Source organism: Lissotriton helveticus, chromosome 9 (assembly GCF_964261635.1).
Source record: "Lissotriton helveticus chromosome 9, aLisHel1.1, whole genome shotgun sequence".
NCBI classification, from domain to species: domain Eukaryota; kingdom Metazoa; phylum Chordata; class Amphibia; order Caudata; family Salamandridae; genus Lissotriton; species Lissotriton helveticus.
Window position 1 is genome coordinate 365,946,988 of NC_136070.1, and position 26,787 is coordinate 365,973,774.

At 48.8% G+C, this 26,787-nt stretch overlaps 1 protein-coding gene across 3 annotated transcripts in view; it reads right to left on the reverse strand.

Annotated features, from left to right (window-relative positions):
* Positions 1-17,678, reverse strand: part of SYNE3 (spectrin repeat containing nuclear envelope family member 3) — a 401,530-nt gene extending 383,852 nt beyond the window's left edge. The window contains exon 1 of one of the 3 annotated variants that reach the window (XM_078660113.1): positions 17,519-17,678. The gene's annotated coding sequence lies outside the window, so the exon portion shown is untranslated. Of the gene's footprint in view, positions 1-16,160; positions 16,345-17,518 lie in introns of those variants that run through there. The other 2 variants (XM_078660115.1, XM_078660114.1) reach the window with 2 other exon arrangements.
* Between the last annotated feature and the right edge of the window lie 9,109 nt (positions 17,679-26,787).

Sequence of the window (26,787 nt, forward strand, 5' to 3'; positions counted from 1 at the left end):
ATAGTTAACTTTTCACTGAAAGCAAAGCCCTTACAGAAACTGACGCACAAGGAGGTGAGTGATCCGGTACCATGGGACGAAGAATGCTTGGTGGCGTTCTTGCAGCTGAGAGACGATTTGTGTCGTGCTCCGGCTCTGGGAATGCCTGATTACGAGAAATCATTCTCACTCTATTGTTGTGAGAGAGAGGGATGTGCTTTGTCAGTCTTGGCACAGACCCACGGAAATGCCCGTAGACCAGTTGCATATTTTTCGGCTACATTAGATCCAGTAGCCGCAGCGTTGCCCGGATGTCTCAAATCCGTTGCTGCAACGGGTGTCAGCATTGAAAGGAGCGAGAGTATTGTGATGGGACATCCAGTGGTGGTGTATGTACCACATTCAGTTGAATTGCTAATGACCAGGACGAAGACGCAGCATCTGACCAATAGTAGGCTCACGCGCTACGAGCAAGTTATTCTTGCTGCGGAGAACGTGACCCTCAGGAGATGCTCTGTCTTGAATCCTGCTACTTTAATGCCATTACCTACTGTAATAGAAGGCGAAGGATGTGAAGACCACGATTGCCTTGATGTGACTGAACTATGCACGAAACCCAGACCAGATATTGTGGATGAGCCGTTGTCTGACCCCGATGAAATTTATTTTGTTGATGGCTCATGTTTAAGAGACGATACTGGTCGGTTGAGAGCAGCTTATGCTGTTTGTACCATTACTGGAGTTGTGGAAGCCGCTTGCCTGGAAGGAGTACATTCCGCACAGGTAGCAGAAATTATTGCCCTAACTCGTGCCTGCATAGCAGGAAACGGGAAGAGAGTCACCATATACACTGACAGCCAATATGGTTTCGGTGTGGTTCATGATTTCGGGCAGTTGTGGTCTCAGAGAGGTTACATGACCTCCTCTGGTTCGCCCATTCGAAATGGAGAATTTGTGCGACTGTTGTTAGAAGCATTACAAGGTCCAGTTGACATCGCAATAGTAAAGTGTGTAGCACATACTAAGAATACAGATTTTGTGTCACAAGGCAACAGATACGCTGATGAAGTCGCACGTTATTGTGCAGAACAAAATTATTCTTTCTCAAAAGTGGAAATAGATGGTGCTGAAGAAAAGACTGAATTAAGTATGATGTTAGAAACTGTAGACACTTGGGAGGATTTAAGAATGATGCAGGAGAACGCACCTGAAACAGAGAAAAAGGCATGGGAAATAGCAGGTTGCGTGCGAAGCGAAATGGATTTTTGGGTTTCGGCAGATGGGAGGGCTGTGTTACCTGAAGAATTAGCTAATCCCATGGCGAGAGAAATACATGGTCCAGTACATCTAGGAAGGGATGCTATGATGAGAGTGTTTAGGCAAACTTGGTATTGCCCTAAATTTAGAATAGCAGCAGAATCAGTATGTAAGCGATGTGTTACCTGCCAACAACTGAACGTAGGCAAGCGAACACCAGTCACCCTGAGTCACATTGGGAGGTCGGGGGGGCCTTTCAATAGAATGCAACTAGATTTCATCGAAATGCCAAGAGTTAATCGCCTTCGGTATGTGTTGGTGATAGTATGCGTATTTTCCAGATGGGTTGAAGCGTACCCTACACGTAGGTGCGATACACTCACAGTGGCAAAATTGTTGGTCAGGGAGTTGATACCGCGCTTCGGGGTGCCTGCCTCTCTGGAATCGGACAGAGGAAAACATTTTAACAGCGAAATAGTGAAGATGTTGTGCTCCACACTGAATATCGATCAAAAACTGCATTGTAGTTATCGACCAGAAGCTTCAGGAATTGTGGAACAAGTGAACGGCACTCTGAAGAATAGATTGGCTAAAGTAGTGGCATCCACATCTTTGAGTTGGCCAGATGCTCTTCCTTTAGTGCTCATGAGCATGCGCAGTACCCCTGACAGGAGGTCAGGTCTCTCTCCACACGAGATTCTGATGGGGAGGGCCATGAGACTTCCCACAGTTCCAACTGCTGCCTTATTGAATATTACAGATGATCTGATCTTGGATTATTGTAAAGGATTGTCTGACGCCATCCATTCTGTGTCCCTTCAGGTGCATGCGGCTGAAGTTCCAGCATCGAGGAACCTGTGTCATGACCTGAACCCAGGGGACTGGGTGTTGGTCAAAAAGCACGTCCGGAAGAACTGCCTAGATGTTCGCTGGCGTGGGCCCTTTCAGGTAATCCTGATCACGAACACCGCGGTGAAGTGCGGGGGGCTGCCAAATTGGATCCATGCATCCCATACTCGAAGAGTTCCAGCACCTCTAGAAGAAACAGCTCCTATCCCAGACGAAAGCCCAGAAGTGGAAGAAGAGTCGCAAGAAGGGACCGAAGCAGCTGAGGGGGTGTCGGAAGAAGTTGGGAACGCATCGGATTCAGAAGAAGAGCGAAGGCAGGACGGCAGTGAGACTGAAGACGCAACTGAAGGAGAGAGCAGCAGTGAATACGAAACAGACACAGATCAGTACCAGAGTGATCAAGAACCGAGTGTGAGGACGAGATATAGGAGAACAAGGTGTGAGGCTGCCACTTGGCCGGGAAGAGACAGGAGGCTAAGTTTGAGGTCGGCCCAGGAAGAAACACTTGTTCCTATATCCGAAGACTCGGATCAGGAAGAAGATACCCAGGAGGGAACCGAGGAGGGCCCTAGAAGGTCAAGGAGGGTGCGAGTGCCTAGTAGAAGATACTCTACTCCTGATTGGACCTACCTCGTTGCAGATGTCGGTGGGGCACAGAACCGGGAGGGTCAGGGAAGTGAACCTGATCAGAACTGACCCAATCATCACTGTACAAATACTGTTCCTGCTACCGGGGGTGGAGACTGAAAGGTTGCTGACACAACATCGTCTATCCTCCTCTCCTAAGCGGAATAAGAAAATTGATTTTAGAAACAGTTGAATTTCCAGTTTGCTGTTCACGATATCCAGTGTTGGAGGGAACCCTCCTTCGGTTAGAAATGCTTGAGCGAGTAGTGGAAGTTCTTGGAATGCTCATTGTGTTGGACTAACACCACATTGCGAATGTCTTCAAAGGGGCGCAGAACTGGAAAGGTGAAGAAAGTGATCCTAGTTAGAACGGACCCCTTTGTAACCGTGGATGTAGAACTGATAGTACCAGGAGTAGAAATTGAAAAAACGTTAACTCTCAATTTCGTCCGTCCACTTGTCCAGAGCGAAATACGGAGAATAATCCTAGAAACAGTTGACTTTCCATGTTGTTGCAAGAATTGCCCAGAACTTGAGGGAATGTTTCTTCGGATGGACATTTATGAAGACGTAGTGTCACTCCTTGAGCCATACATAACTTCAGACGGATATAAGACTCTTGAAAAGAATTTGTAAAATTACTGCAAGATAACCTAGCGCCGAGTGGAAGAAGAAAAATGGTAGGGGTTTCCTTTTAGCGGATGGAGAAGGGCTAGGGTTGTCTGTTTTACAGGACTCTAAACTGTTTTGCGGAGTAAATTGTCAGCTTCCAAGGGTTCAAAAGAGAGACATTGTGTAAAAGAAAGACTTTGTTCAGAGAGAAGAAGAAGCGAATGCGGGAAAAAACGTCAAGAGCTACACTGTTTGAGAACATGGAGGCTGGCAACCCGAACCGCAGGGCAAAATGTATAGTTGGCACACTGTTGGGAGTGGTGATTTCCCTGATAGTTTTAGTGGTTACTGTCTCATACATAGTGGGACACGAAAGAGATGTAACGGCAGTCAAAGAAGTCAAGGGAGTGTCAACACCGAGAACTACTACTGTTAATGATAAGGGAAACATCAATGATAAAGACAAAGCGTTGTTAGATGCAGAAATAAAAAGGTTACACACAGATGAGTCACAGGGAAATTTCAGGTCAAATGCTTATGCTAAATTGCTTTATGAGTACATTGATGTCATGGAGGCGAAGAATTGCTACGTTTGTATGCAATTACCAGCTTCTGTGGAGGAGGGTATCAGATACCATCATCTTCCATTGACATATGGAATCACATGCAGTTTGTTGTTGAGCATATTTTATGGACGAGAAGGATTTGAGTATTATTTCTCGAATTTCGACTCGACATTGCCAGAGGTCCCAAATTACAAGCATTTGAACAAGTGGGACTATTACAAGAGCGAAGACAGATTACACAAATGGTTCATTCCATGGAAAACGTTAGATACTTCACATGCCCGAAGAAATAATCTGACTTGTCATGTGTCAGAAATCGAGAAAAAGTTTATAGGGCAGGTAGATACTAGATACAGAAGGCAGAAGATTCTAAAGGCCTCAGGACAATGGGAAACAGATTGGACCAAGGAGGAAAGGATACATCAAAGAAAGGGTAGCTTTGGTCCAATTGCTTTAGACAAGGAGAAATGGGGGAAACTGTGCATTCACAGGAGTTACTCCTATTATGAGAATTTGTATGTAGGTCAAGTCAATTGTGAACATGCCTTTCAACTGGAGTATTACTCTAAGGATTTTCTGAAAGAGATGCAAGCAATTCCAAATGTATATTTTGTATGTGGAAGAAATGCCTATGTGAAGCTACCAAATAATTGGTACGGATCATGCTATCTGGCTATTGTCTTCCCTAAAATATATCATGTTGAGAATTTAGAAACGACGAAGAAAGGAATACCAACTAGAGGGAAGAGAGGGCTAGGAGCAGCAGAAGTAATTGGGGATGTATTCGGTGCTGCATTTCCTATCCTAGGAGTAATACTGAATGACATCAAAATTAGGAGGTTAGCTACAGTCGTAGATAGGCTATCTGCCAGTACTGCTAGATCATTGATGCTGGTGGAAGGTGAGATGCAATCGATTAGGGCAATGGTTCTTCAGAACCGACTTGCTTTAGATGTTCTGTTAGCTAAAGAGGGAGGAGTCTGTAAGGCTTTGAAGGTCCAGGAATGTTGCACTTACATTCCAGACAATTCAAAACCTCTAGAGAAGTATATACGAAACATCACTGCCATACACTACGAAATTGAGGATCTGACAAAGATAAACGTGTGGGAAAAAGTAGGTCATGGAATGGGTAAAGTTGGAGGTTGGTTTGCCAACTTGGGAAAGGGTATCGTTTGGTACATACTGAAACCCATCATCATAATTGTGATTTGTGTAATCACTTTGTGGGGATTGGTGCGTTTGTATCAGTGGTATAGAGCAAATAAGTTGCAGAGATCTATGAGGAAACAAGAGGAAAAGTTGACAGCGATGCAGGACACTCAATACAGAAGTCTGAAAGCATTGGAGACAATGAAAAGAGGTGGCACTGCCACGACTTCACTTTGAAGGGTTCTACATTTTTGGGATGATGTCCTGATGGTGATGACCCCTGAAGGTCATCAAAGGGGGGATTGAGAGAGCACAAGTCTGAAAAATGTATAAGTGCACCATATTTACAAGCACGTAGTTAGTTTAAACATGCGCTGAACACGAGTGTTTTATATTTAGAAGTGAAATACACAGAGTGTCTTATATTCAGTAGTGAAGTGTATAGAATGTTTAAGTAGAGTAACAATAATCATAACTGTGTGAGATTAATGTAGAAGTGTTGGAATGAATATGAAAACCTCATGTTCTCATGTTAAAGGAATCATGTTAGAGTTGAATAGAACTCTGAAAATCCAGTATATTGTGTAGGCCTTAGGGCAATTCACAGCAAATCTAAACGTGCTGCTAAAATAATGTGAGATGGGGTTAACATGGTTCTTCCAAAAATGTATTATCGAATTAAGTTGAAATATATGCTTTATAGATGTGTTGTTTTAGAAACGTATGCTAGTTAAGAATGCTGTTTAAATCAAGTTAAATGTTTTAGAGTGCAGGGACCCGCTTCGTGTAAATCAAGTAGGCCTGAACTGATAATGTCATCTCCTTTTGATGTGCCATGTGCTCGTTAGAAGAGAAGTCGAGAGGTGTCTAGCACAGAGCTTCGCGTGTGCTTTACGACCTATAGATATGGTGGAGTCTGGAATTTGAGGCCCACTGCAGGACGGACTGTATGCAGGTGCGAGGGTCCTAATCAGCTAGAATGAAAGGGGCTTTGTTCAGTGGCGCTTGGCGCAAGCCTGTAGGAGTTTCCAGGAATTTCAGGGGGTATCGGCGCACTGGAGAAGAAGCCTGGGAACCAAGGTCAACTTTAACGAGGGTCTTGAAGAGTACCATCATGGAGTTTACCGCGCAAAGATGTACCACGTGAGGGGCGTCCCAAGGGGCGTTCCTACCAGAAATGTGATTTGATATTAGGGAAAGCGACCCGGGAGGAGGACAGAGCAGATGATTTTGGAAGCCTAAGGAAGCGGATGGGTAGGCAGATAGGCTGATCAGGAGAGACCCATTATCAGAGAAGAGACAAAGAGAAGTGCGTGATCTTCTTAGGAAGTCACCACGGCTGACACCTAGAGGGGTAAAGATCTTGTTAAGTAGGGATGTCACTTAGTATAGTGTAGGGACAGACTAACCTGAATTTTCCTTTCTGTAATGACTTTGAGGTTGCAACTTGTATCCATTTTGGCAACACTCATGTTATTTGAATTTGTACTCATTATTCTGTTTTTCAGACTCAGACTATTCAAAAAGTTTATGTTCATAGTGATACCAATTTATCTTCTGAATCTCATTTTGAGAAGTTTGTATCTTCAGTTATCTTTGACTTTATATTAAATCTTTGAAACTCAATCCTGGTCAGTGGTCATTTAGAGTGGTGTAAGTTCTTAATTGATTGACTTATTGTTAGATTACCTTTTACTCAATGACAGGTACCAACGATTCAGTCGACTTGGTTTGGGATCTGGTAAGGTAACTAGTAACCAGTAATCCCGCGTTAGCAATATCATTGGAAAATGAGGCTCCATTTGGTACAAGAGAAAAGGGACAATCTGCTGTGCTAATGAGTCCATATGTGAGAGTTCGAGGAAAAAAGAAATAGGCCTACTTTCCCTACCGATATCTTTGCATTGCATGCAAGGCGCTATATGCTTGCAGCACGTGTAATGGCCACAGAGCACAAGACAAGCAAGGTGTTTGGAGGCCTTGGAGGGGCTGGTGTAGCTCCTCCAAGAAGGTAGGGTTAAGGAAGCTGTAAAACAGATTTCTGGATGAGTGACAGCGACTCGCTGGTACCTGTGTGGTTCCACTGTGTGTGTTTGTGCACTGAAGTGTATCCGTGTGTGACGTTTTCCAGTATTAATTGGTATCTGAAGGCTTGTCTTTGAAGGAAGAGTAGTATCTTCGAACATGAGTGGTGCTCATGGGTTCTGCATTCAGGGCCGTCCACTGGGCACTAACCAGCCATTCCTGGCATGGGTGGCGGCGATTGTACATCCTCCTTCAGAGGAGGGGACCTATTAGGACAGGTAACTAACCAGAGAAGGACTGGAACAGAGTGACCCTAAAAGCTAGAGGGTCCGCAACTAGACATTACCGAGCAACCAGTGAGCAGATTTCCAAATGCTTTCCATGGCCATCCCACTGGCCTTCCCTCTAAAGGTGCACCAAGCCTCAGAGGGTGGTGAGGAACCGTCAAACCTGGCCCTGGCAATTTGTTGTGTAGGCAGGGCAGGGAATGGGCAACCAGCACCAAGTCACCACTAACATCTACTAACATCATGGGTCAGTTACAACGCACCAGGTGGGGGCCTTAGTTTTCCAGAAGTGGTAACAGGGTTTTTATTTCCTTGGACATTGATTCACAGCCATTGCCATGCATTAAAGTTCTCACATTTTTCAAACGGAGACTAAAGGACTATCCCATCAAATGCATGGGCTGACTGACCCACAACTGTTCATCGATATAGTTGCCTGCTCTCCGTTTAGTGAGAGACCACTCCAGAGTAGACCTAGGCCAGTTTGGGACGCTTTACTATCAAGGATTGGAGATAGTCCACTTGGCCATTATGGAGAGAAGTGATGTTCCCTCACTACTATGTATGAACCACTAGTGCTGCGAGCGGGAGGTGCAGCATGAATTTTTCATTCGACCATGAATGATTAGTTTCACCTGGATTTCAGAAAGTCTGTGGTTGTTCTGCATTTTTATTTGCCCTGCTGTGTCAGGGCTTTTTCAATAAACTTCGCAAGAGTATGGAACCCGGCCAGCTTTGATCATGGGCTTCTTAGAGGGAGGGAAGACGCTGGAGAGAGTCCCAGTTCTGAATCAGGATGGAAGCGCCATGTCTGTTTTAGGTGAGAAGTGTTACACCCAATAGTATACATAGATTAGGCTCTGTGCCCATCCTGAGCATGCTACCTCCGTCACTCCGCAGTAGGAGTGCCATTCGAAGGAGTATATTGCAGCGGTATCATGTGCCAGTGTGTTAGCATGTAAATGTACAATAAGCTAGACAACTGTGGTAGGTGACAAAGTCTGTTACTAATTGAGAAAATTATGACATCACGTTGCAAGTGAATGAACAAATGTGTTATGCTGAATGACGTAAATCCTACTTTAAAAGAATGCATGTAGGCCAATGTGACAACAGGAAGTATGATTGTGGCATGGCGTACAGAGTAAATGTGATGGTATGAACCAGTGTGAAAACAAACAAGTTAACTTGACACCTCTGAGTGTGTCTGCTAAGGTGGCAGAGTCAACATGAGCATGTGTGGCATCTTCCGACAATGTGTCTGCTAGTGTGACAACAGACAAGTTAGGTAATGTGAAAACTTCTGACAGTGTGTGCTAGTGTGACAGCATACAAGTGAGCTAATGTGACATCCTCTGACTGTAAAAGCATGGTAGAAAAAACACATGAGCTTATTTTACATCCTCTTAGTGTGTGCTAGTCTGAGAGCATACATGTGAGGTGTTGTGATATCCCGGAAGAGTGAGTGTTGCTACAATATAACACACTAAAAACTGAGCATATGACAGTGACATCATGTTCACTGTCACAGTGCAGAATTACATCTGGGCACACTATCGGTATCCCCCTTTGTTCCAGATCAGCTACAGACAACTCTGAACAAGCACTGACAAAGCCAACAGATGTGGCTCTGGATGCCATCCCTTTGGCTTTGTCAATGATTGTTTTGTTTTAGCATGTTTTTTGTAAATATATATTATTACAGGACCTGCCTGACCCCCACCAAAACAGAAACAAATTGGCTAAAATCAAAAATAGGTTTTGCTCCCCAAAAACACAGACAGTAGTAGTAGTGAAAAAGAATAATACCGATGCTCAAGTGAGGTTAGTCACTGGCTCATGTAGGCTGATCCAGTGCCCCATAATATGCGCTGTAGTGGGCAGAAGAAAAATGACCAATAGATTAAGAGAGCTGGCATAAGGCCCCTATAATTAAGTATATTATACATGAAATTGTATTAAAAGCGAAAGGTCTTGGCTAATGGCTGACTTAAAAATTTCTAACACAATGGATATGCATTCATGCAGGGTAATTTGTCACTATTCCCTTACTTTGTCATGGCTGGTACAGTCCAAAAAGCATTGCCACAGGTCTGGCCTTAGAAACGTGCAATTTCTTTTATTAATTATTTAACAACCATTAGCAAAAGGCAAAAAATGGCAAACGTACAAAAAAATATAAATATAAAAGAGTTGGTTGGAAGCCCAGGTACCTCTTCCTTGGCAGTGAGTACACTCCTTTACAGACAACTGAGCGCCTGTGATCAGACACAATTTCATTGTTCACAGTACAAGACTGCAAGTAGTTGAAGGGCTGAACCATTGCCCCATGCTACTTCAGACAGAAGCAAAACGCGTATAACACTGAAACACACCCAGAGATGAAGAGGGCTAAACAAAAGCCCTTGTATGTTTTTACAAGTTTATATAATTTTTCTTACTAATTTTCTGAAAACCATGATGCTGGCGAGACAACTAAAGCTTGTCCATAGGCAATAACGTAACCAGTTAGTGAGAAATTCTGGGAAATGAAGTAACAAATGCATATTTTCACAGAAAACACCTAAATCTGGCCGCTTCTGGCTAATTGGTATGTTTGGTAGTGTTCCCGGAAAAGCACAAATAGCAGTTTTTACACTTCACAAAACTGTATCTCCAATAGAAGACAAATAAATGTCCGATTCTTTCTGGCATCACATGACTCCCCCTCTCTGCCCTGCCCTTCCTGCCCACCTTTCCTCTTCCACACCACATCAACAACACTCGTTAGACACTGTAATGACTGAATGTACTCTGTTCCAAAGGCTTATATGCAACCTTCATCACGTATGCTAGGTAATGTCTGATTTGCTTCTGTTCTATCCTTCTTCTACACTTATTCATACTCTCCTCTTCTCCTCCCTATATTTCTATATCCTTATCCTACCACCAACGTATAACCAACAAAGGAGAAACCAGCCAAGCTGTGTGATATGAACCACTTTACACTGTATTCTTACAGGATGGTATCCTACAAAACGATTCCCGTCTGTATTCTATGTATCTTACAAATACCATCAATAAAATGTTTTAAAGAGATGTGTATACTTTGCAGTTACACCTGTTTCATCTCATCCAGTCCTATACTCCGCCCCTGGCCCAACTCCACATGCTTTTGTTATATCCTGAGAGTTGGGCTTACGTCTATTGTTATTTTGTGTATTTTAATGTCAACATCTGTATGTACCACAATTATGTACACATCACTCAATTGTCAGGTATTTTATTTGATTTGTTCTTCTCCCTCCTCGTTTCCTCTGTATTTTTTCTCATTATCAAAAAACTAATAAAGCTTCTTAGACACAAAAAAAGACCTCTACTGTCGAACAAATTGTGAGCTGCCAAAGTTGAATGCACATAAAGTGATTGGCACTCTCTGTTCTGCGCCATTTTTAGAAAAGCCATGTCCACTTCCGGTAATTCCATTGACGCCAGGATCCCAGGCCTGTCAGGTTGGCACCGGTCCCAGTAGAAGGCTCGTCTAGAGCTCAAGTCAGTCAGCTTGGCACAGATCCAAAAGAAAGCTACTCCACATGCTACCCATGGTGCAGCCTGTACCTTGGAAATGCTGCTAGACTGGTCTGCGCTGGGGGGGTTTGGCTGTTAATCAGTTAGTTTGGGCTGTTTCTTAATAACTGCTGCGCTGGCAGAGTGCGTGTTGGCATTGGGAGGGTGACAGCAGGTGGGCGTGGGGGAGGTCTTCTATTTCCAGCCAAAGTGAAAATGCCACAGGAATCATTAATTCACTTCCACTTTCATTTGTGCTATCTAGGACACGCCACTTAATAATTAATACCAGAGCTGTCATAGGCTGGGCAGACCCCCAGTGTGTGTCCCAACCCTCCAACTCAAACGAATCAATGGCACATACACAGACATGTTATAATACATCATAAACATAACAAAAGCTTGAAACTATTTAAGCATAAAAGCATAATTGTATATCACATTTCAGCCCTGTTGCCCAACCCAGCGCACCTGTCTTAACACTTGGCAACTGGCTAAGGATAACAACACTCTGTATTTACAGCTATGTTACATTTTGTTCTCTGAGAGATGTCATAGCACTCGGGTCGAAAATTCCCTCCATTCTATACAGATCACACACGTGAAACCACCTGCATACCTGAGGAGCGGTCCTCTAACTCTTAACCACTGGGAACCTGCCCTGGCCCGCACCTCCAACCTCCAGGCCACTAAAAGTGGGCTACACAACACTGGGGTGAAACCCCATGCCCAATACTCTCGAACTGTGAACCCATGCCCCCATACACAAAAGCCAATACCAAAACTGGGTTTGGGCTCAAAACAGTAAGGCCAAGGCTCAATTTAATAAAGAACTAAACAATTGCCAATACTGACACCTTATTCCTGCTCATTCAATTTCAAGAGGCAATGTTGAAAGTCCAACAACATGTACCATAGACCACCTTTTCAGTCTGAAACAAATCCTTGTCTTTATTTAATTTGTTTTTACATCTCAAAATTGTACATTCTATTAATCATCAACTCATTATACATTGCACCTATAAACATTAAAATACATTCTCTAACCTCCAATCTACCTATCCCAAAAGATGTCACATTGGTGTCTCTCAGGGCTTACTATTTGTGCACTTCTCTTCTTTGCAGCGTCTCTAATTGGATAGTCCAGCCAAAACGTCACTTCCGATGCTTGCTGTGGAGCACAGACCAAGCACAGATTGATTCCACTTAATCAGTGCCTATCCGCTGCTCCTCACATGATTGAGGTGCTATTTCTTCCTCCCTTCACTCCTGCTGCTCTCCCTTTAGTGCTTTTTATTGTTTCATCATGCTGCACACCATTGCGACTCTTTCCCATGTACGAGGCAACTCAGCAGTCACTTTCACCATACTGCCGCCTGTGGAGTCTCGTTGCAGCCATGTTTAATTTTAGCACACAGCAATGGCTGCTGACAGCATCACGCCTTTGAGGCGCTGCACTCCTACACACACGTTCACTAAACTCCCCGGCCCAGGCTGTAGGGTCGAGTCAAGGAGCACTGACTTCTACTAAGGCTAGTCTCAAATGAGATCTGAGACACTCTTTTTTTAATCTCTTATTTTCGGAATGTGTTTTTAGAGCATAAGTCATGAATGTATACACCTTCACACAAAAGCTAAAGCGTGAAATGCACTTTTAAATAATCATGGGTTATTCCTTTGTATTCGTCCTTGTGACACATTGTTTATAATAATAGTGATTATTCACATGGTGCAGATTGCCTCTTGAAACTTCAGTATTTCAAGTAGTTACTCAACTCGGTGGTACGAGTGTTCTCGACCCTGGAAGGATTACAGGTTGAAGTGGCCTTGTCTGGATGAAACATCTGAAGGATTACAGGTTGAAGTGACCTTGTCTGGATGAAACATCTGGCATCTTGCTCAAGGAAATCTGTGCTTTTGGAGCTCAACCCACTGAGCCAGTTTAGCGACTTGTAATACGGCTTGTTTTTGGCTACGGTTCTTGTTTAACAACAATCACTAATTTGATTGTTTTTTTCGCACCGCTGTGCCTCAGTGCCAGCATTCTCTGTGCCCGCCAAAGGCTGTTTCTCTTTTTAATGGGGACCCATTGACTCATTAAGACCCTTATACAGATTATTGGTAATGCATAATCACGTCAGCAGTAAAGCATGGGTTGCACTGGGTTTCCAGATGTTTACGCATGTGAGTAAGCATTCCTGTTTCTGTATCCCTGTTTGACTGTGAGTCTTAGTATATCTAAAGACCACGCTATATTAAAAAGGTTCTCTCTGTGCAAAAGGGTCCCCACCTCATCCATCATAGTAATATTTTCCTGAACTAAGACAAGACAAGACAGACAGTTATATAATAAATGTGCATTCTAACTTGCTAAAGGTGTCACGCAGCCCATCCATTCCAACGCTCACTGTCTGTCCACCCTCGCTCTCCGTAGTTTTCAGAAGTGTTTTTGACAGATTGTGTGCTTAGCAGTACAAGAGATGAGACCCAGATTATGACGAGCATAAAAGCCCTGAAGTGAGAAGGGTTCACCTCATGCTGGAACCATTACAACAATTGTGGCTCGTGCAGTGCTCTACTCTGGGGAGCTTTCTTATGTCAGCTTTTTGATTGGTCACGTTTTGTCCAGTTTAATGAAAACTCAGAAATGTGCGGCCTACGTGCAGTATGTTTTCTTAGAGTGCTGGGGATGCTGGCCTGCGTAAGCACTGGCAAGTCTCGCCTATACGAGAACTACTGGTGTTGTCTATATGTTTAAACCCTGTTACACAGCAACGAGGCCGCTCTGCAACATGGCCCAATTTCTTTTTAAGTGTTATGACACAGCAAGAGTTGACTGCTTCACACTGTTTTTAATTTTCTTAACTTTCAGCACTAATGCACACTTGCGGAGCTACTGTGCAACATGGTTAAATAAAAAAATGCTTCTCTTTTAAGCGACAACCATTGGCATTGCCAATGTTTGTTTTCTGTGGATGCTCCTCTTTCACGTGCCCTTGTATGTATCAAGTTTAAAATGAAAAACACCACAACACAGCGTTTTCTGTTAGATCCAAGATGCAGGATGTTGATTGGCTATTCCATTCCCGTCTGGCACTGAAAATAAAAATGTTTTGACCCTTGTGACGCAGTTTATATTTGTATGTCTTTTTGTTTCGCTTTTTTTCTCCACAGCTTACTAGAGCTCAGGGTATGACTGCGGCTTTAACGGGCTTGCCCTGTGGCCGGGACATGTCTCCCGGTCTGGCTGACGCGCAGGAATGTTGAATATTTACAGCCTGGGCTGATTGGCTCCAGAGAAGGCAGTCTGCTGCGGACTGTGGACTCCCCACATAAACCCACACCACATGGGCACCAGCACGTGAGCCACTGGCGGATACAATTACACCCACCGGCTAACAGCGCTTTTTATCGCCGCTCAGAGCAGGGTCTTTGTGCACCCACATCTTCCACAGCACGGCCACTGGGCGGTCTGGCCTGACTGCGCAATCGGATTACGGATACTCTCAAACCCCTTACGAGACATGTATTCGGTGTGTGATCCAGCTAAAAATATACTGCAGACGCAGCGTGCATGCAGCACAGGGAGGGCGTGCCTGCTGCCGGCGACACAGCCACAGAGTGATTTATTTAAGCGCGAAACGCAGCGGTATCTGGGCGTTAAATCAGAGTCCAAGCAAATCATGGATATTTTGTTATCAAGGAACTAGCCGAGATTGTTCTAGTTCTCGAGTAAGTACGCCGAGGGCTGGCGCAGCATCAGAAAATAAAGAAAACCACTAAACGGGGCAGAGTTTAAGACGTTTTGACAGCCGAGTAGTTGTGGGCCGCAAATAAAGGGCATGCGGTGGGCGGCACATTATTACACTTTTGACAACTCTTCTATGCATATTAACAAGAAATCGTGGGCATGCAAGAGAAACTCGCCCGGCCTGCCCAGTTTGCTCAATTCCTGCAGGCTCGAGACACTCTATGCACTTTCTAGATGTACTCTGCCGTGCCCATATCCGCCGCCTAGCCCAGGGCGCTTTTCAAATCATGTGCCGTTTTGTCAAAACGGCTCCGGCGGGGCTAGGATCTGAGGTATTCCCTACACTACACAGTTTAAGAAAGTTCACTGCCATTATATAGCCCCTCTCAGATCTCAAATATTGGGTAGGACTCCGTGGCATTCATTGCTGGCAGCTCGAGGCCGTGTTTAGAGCTTGGGCCCGTCTTGAGAATGCCAGCTGATGTCATTTCCTTCTGCGTGCTTCCGTTTCCCCTCGCTGCCCACAAACCAACAGTGCTGAACAAGGACGTTCTCGTGACTCCTAAACATAATGTTGCATCAGCAAACATAAAGAAATGGCACAAAAAATCTACCATCCTTGACTTCGTGAACAGGGGAATAAAGGTGTGTCTGACTCCTGTGCCCGTTATTTGTGCAGCCAACCCCTCAACAGGTGCACACTCCCCGAACTGTACAGCCCCCTTGCACAGTCCCACTGCAGGATGCAGACAGTAACAACGCAATGGCAGTATGTTCCCTAATGCAGCATTATGCAGGCAAGGACCACAGGCCCTGCTAACACAGGTTTATGTAGCAAAATACATCCATAAGTGGGGTGCACTGGACCCCTCACACCACCGGGCCTCGGTGCCACTGTACCTGCCGCACCAGCGCCCCTGTGCACTGACCGAACTGCTCGAGTTAACACATAGATGACCCGTGGACAGCCTGAAAAGCTCAATAATCTGAAGGGAATATATCTCGACCAAAAGTATGTTCGTGTGTATTGAAAACACTCTTTACTGGAGAGGCGACAACTTACACAGACTCGGAAAAGGACGATAAATAGGCCCGGGCACCGTAAGTGCCTTCATTAATGAATTACATCGCTAAAACATTGCCCAACATTTGGAAGTCACGGGAAGTTTTTACCTTGTAAAGACATGCAGTGGAGATTGTGGGTATGTTGTGGGAGAATACATGTATGTGTGCTTGCTGCAGGCAAGGTTTTTGATATTATCAAGGAAACCAACAGTAAAATCCACCCTCGCACTAAAAAAACAGGCCTACAAACACACAACACCCGACACACACACACTGAACTACCAAAAAAGCCCTCCTGGCACTGCCAGGCTGTCCTCTAAGCCAGTCCGACCTTCGCCGTGCTGGGTGCACAGCTAACTATCCCTGTGACCATCATCCTCTAGTCTATGCCATTTGAGGTGAAAGAATGCGCCTGCAATGTGAGATTCAAGGGGTCAGTCCTACCTGTGCAAGCCAGCCACCCTTTCACGGAAACCCTCACGGTGCCTGACAATGACTGCTGGTAATTGGTTGTATTCTGCAATAAGCGACCTGGCATCACACCAGCACACCCTGTATTGATTGTCTGGGCACACCCAGTACTCCATGAGCACCTCCTGCACACAGCTCGCCCTGCGAGGGAACGACCGACGCGAACACAGTCCGGTTATGTTTATAGTTATGCAGTTTGGCAACTTTTTATGGCAAACGTCACAGCCAGGTTGTTTGCTATTCGAAGTCCAGACATTCCTCGGCCACCGCACTTGTGTCAAAACAACACACTCACACCCCCATACTGGCGTAATCACACTTCGTGCTGGCTCCTGCTCTTTTTATTTGCTGCGTACCCCAGAACTGCATGGCTCGTAATCGCCCCCTAATGATGATCAACTATCGGTTTTTTTTCTTGACTATCTTCTGTGTGAGGCCAGGCATCCCACTTTAGTCAAACACCTGTACATTAACCGAGCACCACAGGGAGTTAAGAATGTCACCTGCACAGAATGAACACCTCCTGCATTAGCAGTCTCCCCCAGCCACCCCCACACACTAGATTCACGAGGTGCCCACTACTTCACTGCAGCACCGCACGTGCTGGCTAAACACCGCCTGTCACAGCTCGAAGCCCTGTGCATTATATCAGAGCACCGTGTAGTAGCTGAGCACATCCTGCGGAAGGGACGCTGTGGTGAGCCCCTCCTGCAGAAACTGAGCAGAGCACCCTTGTAGTATCTGAGACTCCCCGCATCCGCTCAGCACCCCATGAGTTAGCGTAGCGCCCCGATAATATAAACTGACCCCCCTACCCCCTATTATTATTATTAGCTGAGCACTCCTTCATCCACCAACATTTGCAGATCGTCGCCAGGTCTTATAGAGCCATGGGTTATCAAAGCGCTGCAAGTCTGGACTAGGCACCCTTTGAAACTGCCGAGTGTCCCCTGCATTGCCCGAGACCCCGAATCAACAGAACACCTGTGTATTAGCTGAGACCTCCATGCATTAGCCGAGCGTGTCCTGCAGAAGGGACTTGTGTTTACGAGCACCTCATGTCTACAGCGGGCGCTTAGTCACTGATGACCCGAGCTCCTCTTGTACTATGTGAGCAGCCTGGACAGATGAATCCCCCTGCACGGGCTCAGCATCCCCTGCATCCTCTCAGCAGCCCATGCTTTGGTTCATGGTTTGTCTGACTCTAGCGCCTTGGTGCGCAGAGCACATGACCCGCGCCGCCTGTGAGTGATGGGTGACAGCAGCCGGCCTCCCCCACCCCACGCACCACATCCCCACTAATGCACACCAGTGTCACATGCGGCACCTACCCGAGCTTCCTCCTGAAGCGCTTCACGCCCTCCCGCGAACCCGCAACGGACGGGTGTGAGTGGCGCTCGGAGCCTCCCTCTCCTGTGCAGTGACAGGGTGCCCTACCGCTCCTCCTCCATTCCCCCGTCACTCCCTCCCTCCTGCGAGAAGGACGCTGCCGCGAGCGACCAGGGGAAAGCAGTGGAAGGCAGAGAGCAGGAGCACGCCCAGCAATGAGTGCAGCTGTTTCACGGCCGTCACACATCTATTTACACTCCTGGGGAAGGACCAAAGGATGCTGCTCTCACATCTTCTCATCAGTGCGAGAGTGCACTACATCGAACATGCCAGAGTCAGGTAAACTTCAAGAAAACCCAGGTAAGAGTGAGTTACTAAATAGAACACGCATTTGCAATGCAATAGGTCTTGCATTAGGAAAGTTTGAGCTTTTGGTTTTGTAAATGACACATTTTGTATGTATGTGTTGGTTTTGAAAATAGCTAAATTAATAGCTTTGTCATTTACAATTCCAATAGTTTTAACTTTCGCAAATGTGACACCTGTAATGCACTATGTGTTGTATTTACTTGACTTAGATGTATTGATATTACAAATAACAATGGCTTTTAATTTAAAAAAAATAATTAATACTTATATAAAAGTTATTGTAATTTATAATGGCAATAGCTTAAACTTTTGTAAATAACTTTTGTCAAGATTATGTTCAGTGTATTTTATTGTGACAAAAATCCAAGAACAGAAGTGAAATATTAACATCTTTTTGTGACATTTGTAATAAAGCGTGAAACATTGAGAGAACATATTTGAACCAGTTGTTGTTGAATGGTTGCACAAATTGATGCAGTGGTGGCGCTGAGCGATGTGGTGGCAACGAGTGATGCTGTGGCGTTCAGTGATGCTGTGGCACCGCATAGTGATGTTGTTGTGCCCCTGAGTGATGCTGTGGTGGTGATGAGTGATGCTGTGGTGATGCGATAGAGTGAGTGCGATAGATAGAGGGAGGGTGATAGATAGATAGAGGGAGGGCGATAGATAGAGGGAGAGCGCTAGAGGGAGGGTGATAGATAGATAGAGGGAGGGCGATAGATAGAGGGAGGGAGGGTGATAGAGTGAGGGCGATAGATAGTTAGAGGGAGGGCAATAGATAGATAGATAGATAGAGTGAGTGAGGGCGATAGATAGAGTGAGTGAGGGCGATAGAGTGAGTGAGGGCGATAGAGTGAGTGAGGGCGATAGTGAGTGAGGGCGATAGTGAGTGAGGGCGATAGAGTGAGTGAGGGCGATAGAGTGAGGGCGGTAGAGTGAGGGCGGTAGAGTGAGAGTGGTAGAGTGAGGGCGGTAGAGTGGTAGAGTGAGGGCGGTAGAGTGAGGGTGGTAAAGTGAGGGCGGTAGAGTGGTAGAGTGAGGGCGGTAGAGTGGTAGACTGAGGGAGGTAGAGTGAGGGCATGAGGGGGGTAGAGTGAGGCGGTAGAGTGGCAGAGTGAGGGCGGTAGAGTGGCAGAGTGAGGGCGGTAGAGTGAGGGCGGAAGAGTGGTAGAGTGAGGGTGGTAGAGTGGTAGTGTGAGGACAGTAGAGTGAGGGCGGTAGAGTGGTAGAGTAAGGGCGGGAGAGTGAGGGCGGTAGAGTGGTAGAGTGAGGGCGGTAGAGTGAGGACGGTAGAGTGGTAGAGTGAGGGCAGTAGAGTGAGGGCAGTAGAGTGAGGGCGGTAGAGTGGTAGAGTGAGGGTGGTAGAGTGAGGGTGGTAGAGTGAGGGCGGTAGAGTGAGGGAGTGAGGACAGTAGAGTGAGGGCATGAGGGCGGTAGAGTTAGGGCATGAGGGCAGTAGAGTGGTAGAGTGAGGGCAGTAGAGTGGTAGAGTGAGGACGGTAGAGTGAGGGCAGTAGAGTGGTAGAGTGAGGGCGGTAGAGTGGTAGAGTTAGGGCGGTAGAGTGAGGGCGGTAGAGTGGTAGAGTGAGGGCGATAGAGTGGTTGAGTGAGGGCGATAGAGTGAGGGCGGTAAAGTGGTAGAGTGAGGGCGGTAGAGTGGTAGAGTGAGGGTGGTAGAGTGAGGGCGGTAGAGTGGTAGAGTGAGGGCAGTAGAGTGAGGGCGGTAGAGTGGTAGAGTGAGGGCGGTAGAGTGAGGGCATGAGGGCGGTAGAGTGGTAGAGTTAGGGCGGAAGAGTTAGGGCGGTAGAGTGAGGGCGGTAGAGTGATAGAGTGGTAGAGTGAGGGCGGTAGAGTGAGGGCGTGAGGGCAGTAGAGTGGTAGAGTGAGGGCGGTAGACTGAGGGCGGTAGAGTGGTAGAGTGAGGGCGGTAGAGTGAGGGCGGTAGAGTGAGGGCGGTAGAGTGGTAGAGTGAGGGCAGTAGAGTGAGGGCGGTAGAGTGGGAGCGGTAGAGTGAGGGTGGTAGAGTGGTAGAGTGAGGGCGGTAGAGTGGTAGAGTGAGGGAGGTAGAGTGAGGGCGGTAGAGTGAGGGCGATAGAGTGGTAGAGTGAGGGCGGTAGAGTGAGGTCGGTAGAGCGGTAGAGTGAGGGCAGTAGAGTGATGGCGGTAGACTGAGGGCGGTAGAGTGGTAGAGTGAGGGCGGTAGAATGGAAGAGTGAGGGCGGTAGAGTGAGGGTGTGAGGGTGGTAAAGTGAGGGTGGTAGAGTGGTAGAGTGAGGGCGGTAGAGTGGTAGACTGAGGGAGGTAGAGTGAGGGCATGAGGGCGGTAGAGTGAGGCAGTAGAGTGGCAGAGTGAGGGCGGTAGAGTGGCAGAGTGAGGTCGGTAGAGTGAGGGCGGTAGAGTGGTAGAGTGAGGGTGGTAGAGTGGTAGAGTGAGGGCAGTAGAGTGGTAGAGTGAGGGCGGTAGAGTGGTAGAGTAAGGGCGGTAGAGTGAGGGTGGTAGAGTGAGGGTGGTAGATTGGTAGAGTGAAGGCATTAGAGTGATAGAGTGAGGGCGGTAGAGTGAGGATGGTAGAGTGGTAGAGTGAGGGCAGTAGAGTGAGGGCAGTAGAGTGAGGGCGGTAGAGTGGTATAGTGAGGGTGGTAGAGTGAGGGCGGTAGAGTGGTAGAGTGAGTGCGGTAAAGTGAGGGAGTGAGGACAGTAGAGTGAGGGCATGAGGGCGGTAGAGTTAGGGCATGAGGGAAGTAGAGTGGTAGAGTGAGGGCAGTAGAGTGGTAGAGTGAGGGCGGTTGAGTGAGGGCAGTAGAGTGGTAGAGTGAGGGCGGTAGAGTGGTAGAGTTAGGGCGGTAGAGTGAGCGCGATAGAGTGGTAGAGTGAGGGCGATAGAGTGGTTGAGTGAGGGCGATAGAGTGAGGGCAGTAAAGTGGTAGAGTGAGGGCGGTAGAGTGGTAGAGTGAGGGCGGTAGAGTGAGGGTGGTAGAGTGGTAGAGTGAGGGCAGTAGAGTGAGGGCGGTAGAGTGGTAGAGTAAGGGCGGGAGAGTGAGGGCGGTAGAGTGGTAGAGTGAGGGCGGTAGAGTGAGGACGGTAGAGTGGTAGAGTGAGGGCAGTAGAGTGAGGACGGTAGAGTGGTAGAGTGAGGGCAGTAGAGTGAGGGCAGTAGAGTGAGGGCGGTAGAGTGGTAGAGTGAGGGTGGTAGAGTGAGGGCGGTAGAGTGAGGGAGTGAGGACAGTAGAGTGAGGGCATGAGGGCGGTAGAGTTAGGGCATGAGGGCAGTAGAGTGGTAGAGTGAGGGCAGTAGAGTGGTAGAGTGAGGACGGTAGAGTGAGGGCAGTAGAGTGGTAGAGTGAGGGCGGTAGAGTGGTAGAGTTAGGGCGGTAGAGTGAGGGCGGTAGAGTGGTAGAGTGAGGGCGATAGAGTGGTTGAGTGAGGGCGATAGAGTGAGGGCGGTAAAGTGGTAGAGTGAGGGCGGTAGAGTGGTAGAGTGAGGGCGGTAGAGTGAGGGCGGTAGAGTGGTAGAGTGAGGGCAGTAGAGTGAGGGCGGTAGAGTGGTAGAGTGAGGGCGGTAGAGTGAGGGCATGAGGGCGGTAGAGTGGTAGAGTTAGGGCGGAAGAGTTAGGGCGGTAGAGTGAGGGCGGTGGAGTGATAGAGTGGTAGAGTGAGGGCGGTAGAGTGAGGGCGTGAGGGCAGTAGAGTGGTAGAGTGAGGGCGGTAGACTGAGGGTGGTAGAGTGGTAGAGTGAGGGCGGTAGAGTGAGGGCGGTAGAGTGAGGGCGGTAGAGTGGTAGAGTGAGGGCAGTAGAGTGAGCCCGGTAGAGTGGGAGCGGTAGAGTGAGGGCGGTAGAGTGGTAGAGTGAGGGCGGTAGAGTGGTAGAGTGAGGGAGGTAGAGTGAGGGCGGTAGAGTGAGGGCGATAGAGTGGTAGAGTGAGGGCGGTAGAGTGAGGTCGGTAGAGCGGTAGAGTGAGGGCAGTAGAGTGATGGCGGTAGACTGAGGGCGGTAGAGTGGTAGAGTGAGGGCGGTAGAATGGAAGAGTGAGGGCGGTAGAGTGAGGGTGTGAGGGTGGTAAAGTGAGGGTGGTAGAGTGGTAGAGTGAGGGCGGTAGAGTGGTAGACTGAGGGAGGTAGAGTGAGGGCATGAGGGCGGTAGAGTGAGGCAGTAGAGTGGCAGAGTGAGGGCGGTAGAGTGGCAGAGTGAGGTCGGTAGAGTGAGGGCGGTAGAGTGGTAGAGTGAGGGTGGTAGAGTGGTAGAGTGAGGGCAGTAGAGTGGTAGAGTGAGGGCGGTAGAGTAAGGGCGGTAGAGTGAGGGTGGTAGAGTGGGGGTGGTAGATTGGTAGAGTGAAGGCGTTAGAGTGATAGAGTGAGGGCGGTAGAGTGAGGATGGTAGAGTGGTAGAGTGAGGGCAGTAGAGTGAGGGCAGTAGAGTGAGGGCGGTAGAGTGGTATAGTGAGGGTGGTAGAGTGAGGGCGGTAGAGTGGTAGAGTGAGTGCGGTAAAGTGAGGGAGTGAGGACAGTAGAGTGAGGGCATGAGGGCGGTAGAGTTAGGGCATGAGGGAAGTAGAGTGGTAGAGTGAGGGCAGTAGAGTGGTAGAGTGAGGGCGGTTGAGTGAGGGCAGTAGAGTGGTAGAGTGAGGGCGGTAGAGTGGTAGAGTTAGGGCGGTAGAGTGAGCGCGATAGAGTGGTAGAGTGAGGGCGATAGAGTGGTTGAGTGAGGGCGATAGAGTGAGGGCAGTAAAGTGGTAGAGTGAGGGCGGTAGAGTGGTAGAGTGAGGGCGGTAGAGTGAGGGTGGTAGAGTGGTAGAGTGAGGGCAGTAGAGTGAGGGCGGTAGAGTGGTAGAGTGAGGGCGGTAGAGTGAGGGCATGAGGGCGGTAGAGGGGTAGAGTGAGGGCGGAAGAGTGAGGGCGTGAGGGCAGTAGAGTGGTAGAGTGAGGGCGGTAGAGTGGTAGAGTGAGGGCGGTAGATTGGTAGAGTGAGGGCGGTATAGTGAGGGCGGTAGAGTGGTAGAGTGAGGGCGGTAGAGTGAGGGTGGTAGAGTGGTAGAGTGAGGCCGGTAGAGTGAGGGCGGTAGAGTGGTAGAGTGAGGGCGGTAGAGTGAGGCCGGTAAAGTGGTAGAGTGAGAGCAGTAGAGTGATGGCGGTAGAGTGAGGGCAGTAGAGTGGTAGAGTGATGGCGGTAGAGTGAGGGCAGTAGAGTGGTAGAGTGAGGGAGGTCGTGTGGTAGAGTGAGGGCGGTAGAGTGGTAGTGTGAGGGCGGTAGAGTGATGACAGTAGAGTGAGGGCGGTAGAGCGGTAGAGTGAGGGCGGTAGAGTGTTGGCAGTAGAGTGAGGGCAGTAGAGTGGTAGAGTGAGGGCAGTACAGTGAGGGTGGTAGAGTGGTAGAGTGAGGGCGGTAGAGTGGTAGAGTGAGGGTGGTAGAGTGAGGGCAGTAGAGTGGTAGAGACACTTTTACAAAGGTTCAGAGGGGCTCGGGCCATGCAGTGGTGGTAAACAGAGCTCCGGTGCGGCAGGGCGATACATGTGAGGAGCGTAGAACTGGGGTGCGATGTCGGGCACCGGTTGAAGCTGAGCAGCAAAAGAGACAACAAAAGAATGCATGTTTCATTAGATAAAGTGAGGGAGGGCTATAGATAGATAGAGTGTGGGCGATAGAGTGAGGGCAGTAGAGTGAGGGCAGTAGAGTGGCAGAGTGAGGGCGGTAGAGTAGCAGAGTGAGGGCGGTAGAGTGAGGGCGGTAGAGTGGTAGAGTGAGGGTGGTAGAGTGAGGGCAGTAGAGTGGTAGAGTGAGGGCGGTAGAGTGGTAGAGTAAGGGCGGTAGAGTGAGGGTGGTAGAGTGAGGGCGGTAGAGTGGTAGAGTGAAGGCGGTAGAGTGGTAGAGTGAGGGCGGTAGAGTGAGGACGGTAGAGTGCTAGAGTGAGGGCAGTAGAGTGAGGGCAGTAGAGTGGTAGAATGAGGGCGGTTGAGTGAGGGCAGTAGAGTGGTAGAGTGAGGGCGGTAGAGTGGTAGAGTTAGGGCGGTAGAGTGAGCGCGATAGAGTGGTAGAGTGAGGGCGATAGAGTGGTTGAGTGAGGGCGATAGAGTGAGGGCAGTAAAGTGGTAGAGTGAGGGCGGTAGAGTGGTAGAGTGAGGGCGGTAGAGTGAGGGTGGTAGAGTGGTAGAGTGAGGGCAGTAGAGTGAGGGCGGTAGAGTGGTAGAGTGAGGGCGGTAGAGTGAGGGCATGAGGGCGGTAGAGGGGTAGAGTGAGGGCGGAAGAGTGAGGGCGTGAGGGCGGTAGAGTGGTAGAGTTAGGGCGGAAGAGTTAGGGCGGTAGAGTGAGGGCGGTGGAGTGATAGAGTGGTAGAGTGAGGGCGGTAGAGTGAGGGCGTGAGGGCAGTAGAGTGGTAGAGTGAGGGCGGTAGAGTGGTAGAGTGAGGGCGGTAGAGTGAGGGCGGTAGAGTGGTAGAGTGAGGGCAGTAGAGTGAGGCCGGTAGAGTGGGAGCGGTAGAGTGAGGGCGGTAGAGTGGTAGAGTGAGGGCGGTAGAGTGGTAGAGTGAGGGAGGTAGAGTGAGGGCGGTAGAGTGAGGGCGATAGAGTGGTAGAGTGAGGGCGGTAGAGTGAGGTCGGTAGAGCGGTAGAGTGAGGGCAGTAGAGTGATGGCGGTAGACTGAGGGCGGTAGAGTGGTAGAGTGAGGGCGGTAGAATGGAAGAGTGAGGGCGGTAGAGTGAGGGTGTGAGGGTGGTAAAGTGAGGGTGGTAGAGTGGTAGAGTGAGGGCGGTAGAGTGGTAGACTGAGGGAGGTAGAGTGAGGGCATGAGGGCGGTAGAGTGAGGCAGTAGAGTGGCAGAGTGAGGGCGGTAGAGTGGCAGAGTGAGGTCGGTAGAGTGAGGGCGGTAGAGTGGTAGAGTGAGGGTGGTAGAGTGGTAGAGTGAGGGCAGTAGAGTGGTAGAGTGAGGGCGGTAGAGTGGTAGAGTAAGGGCGGTAGAGTGAGGGTGGTAGAGTGAGGGTGGTAGATTGGTAGAGTGAAGGCGTTAGAGTGATAGAGTGAGGGCGGTAGAGTGAGGATGGTAGAGTGGTAGAGTGAGGGCAGTAGAGTGAGGGCAGTAGAGTGAGGGCGGTAGAGTGGTATAGTGAGGGTGGTAGAGTGAGGGCGGTAGAGTGGTAGAGTGAGTGCGGTAAAGTGAGGGAGTGAGGACAGTAGAGTGAGGGCATGAGGGCGGTAGAGTTAGGGCATGAGGGAAGTAGAGTGGTAGAGTGAGGGCAGTAGAGTGGTAGAGTGAGGGCGGTTGAGTGAGGGCAGTAGAGTGGTAGAGTGAGGGCGGTAGAGTGGTAGAGTTAGGGCGGTAGAGTGAGCGCGATAGAGTGGTAGAGTGAGGGCGATAGAGTGGTTGAGTGAGGGCGATAGAGTGAGGGCAGTAAAGTGGTAGAGTGAGGGCGGTAGAGTGGTAGAGTGAGGGCGGTAGAGTGAGGGTGGTAGAGTGGTAGAGTGAGGGCAGTAGAGTGAGGGCGGTAGAGTGGTAGAGTGAGGGCGGTAGAGTGAGGGCATGAGGGCGGTAGAGGGGTAGAGTGAGGGCGGAAGAGTGAGGGCGTGAGGGCAGTAGAGTGGTAGAGTGAGGGCGGTAGAGTGGTAGAGTGAGGGCGGTAGATTGGTAGAGTGAGGGCGGTATAGTGAGGGCGGTAGAGTGGTAGAGTGAGGGCGGTAGAGTGAGGGTGGTAGAGTGGTAGAGTGAGGCCGGTAGAGTGAGGGCGGTAGAGTGGTAGAGTGAGGGCGGTAGAGTGAGGCCGGTAAAGTGGTAGAGTGAGAGCAGTAGAGTGATGGCGGTAGAGTGAGGGCAGTAGAGTGGTAAAGTGATGGCGGTAGAGTGAGGGCAGTAGAGTGGTAGAGTGAGGGAGGTCGAGTGGTAGAGTGAGGGCGGTAGAGTGGTAGAGTGAGGGCGGTAGAGTGATGACAGTAGAGTGAAGGCGGTAGAGCGGTAGAGTGAGGGCGGTAGAGTGTTGGCAGTAGAGTGAGGGCAGTAGAGTGGTAGAGTGAGGGCAGTACAGTGAGGGTGGTAGAGTGGTAGAGTGAGGGCGGTAGAGTGGTAGAGTGAGGGTGGTAGAGTGAGGGCAGTAGAGTGGTAGAGACACTTTTACAAAGGTTCAGAGGGGCTCGGGCCATGCAGTGGTGGTAAACAGAGCTCCGGTGCGGCAGGGCGATACATGTGAGGAGCGTAGAACTGGGGTGCGATGTCGGGCACCGGTTGAAGCTGAGCAGCAAAAGAGACAACAAAAGAATGCATGTTTCATTAGATAAAGTGAGGGAGGGCTATAGATAGATAGAGTGTGGGCGATAGAGTGAGGGCAGTAGAGTGAGGGCAGTAGAGTGGCAGAGTGAGGGCGGTAGAGTAGCAGAGTGAGGGCAGTAGAGTGAGGGCGGTAGAGTGGTAGAGTGAGGGTGGTAGAGTGAGGGCAGTAGAGTGGTAGAGTGAGGGCGGTAGAGTGGTAGAGTAAGGGCGGTAGAGTGAGGGTGGTAGAGTGAGGGCGGTAGAGTGGTAGAGTGAAGGCGGTAGAGTGGTAGAGTGAGGGCGGTAGAGTGAGGACGGTAGAGTGCTAGAGTGAGGGCAGTAGAGTGAGGGCAGTAGAGTGGTAGAATGAGGGCGGTTGAGTGAGGGCAGTAGAGTGGTAGAGTGAGGGCGGTAGAGTGGTAGAGTTAGGGCGGTAGAGTGAGCGCGATAGAGTGGTAGAGTGAGGGCGATAGAGTGGTTGAGTGAGGGCGATAGAGTGAGGGCAGTAAAGTGGTAGAGTGAGGGCGGTAGAGTGGTAGAGTGAGGGCGGTAGAGTGAGGGTGGTAGAGTGGTAGAGTGAGGGCAGTAGAGTGAGGGCGGTAGAGTGGTAGAGTGAGGGCGGTAGAGTGAGGGCATGAGGGCGGTAGAGGGGTAGAGTGAGGGCGGAAGAGTG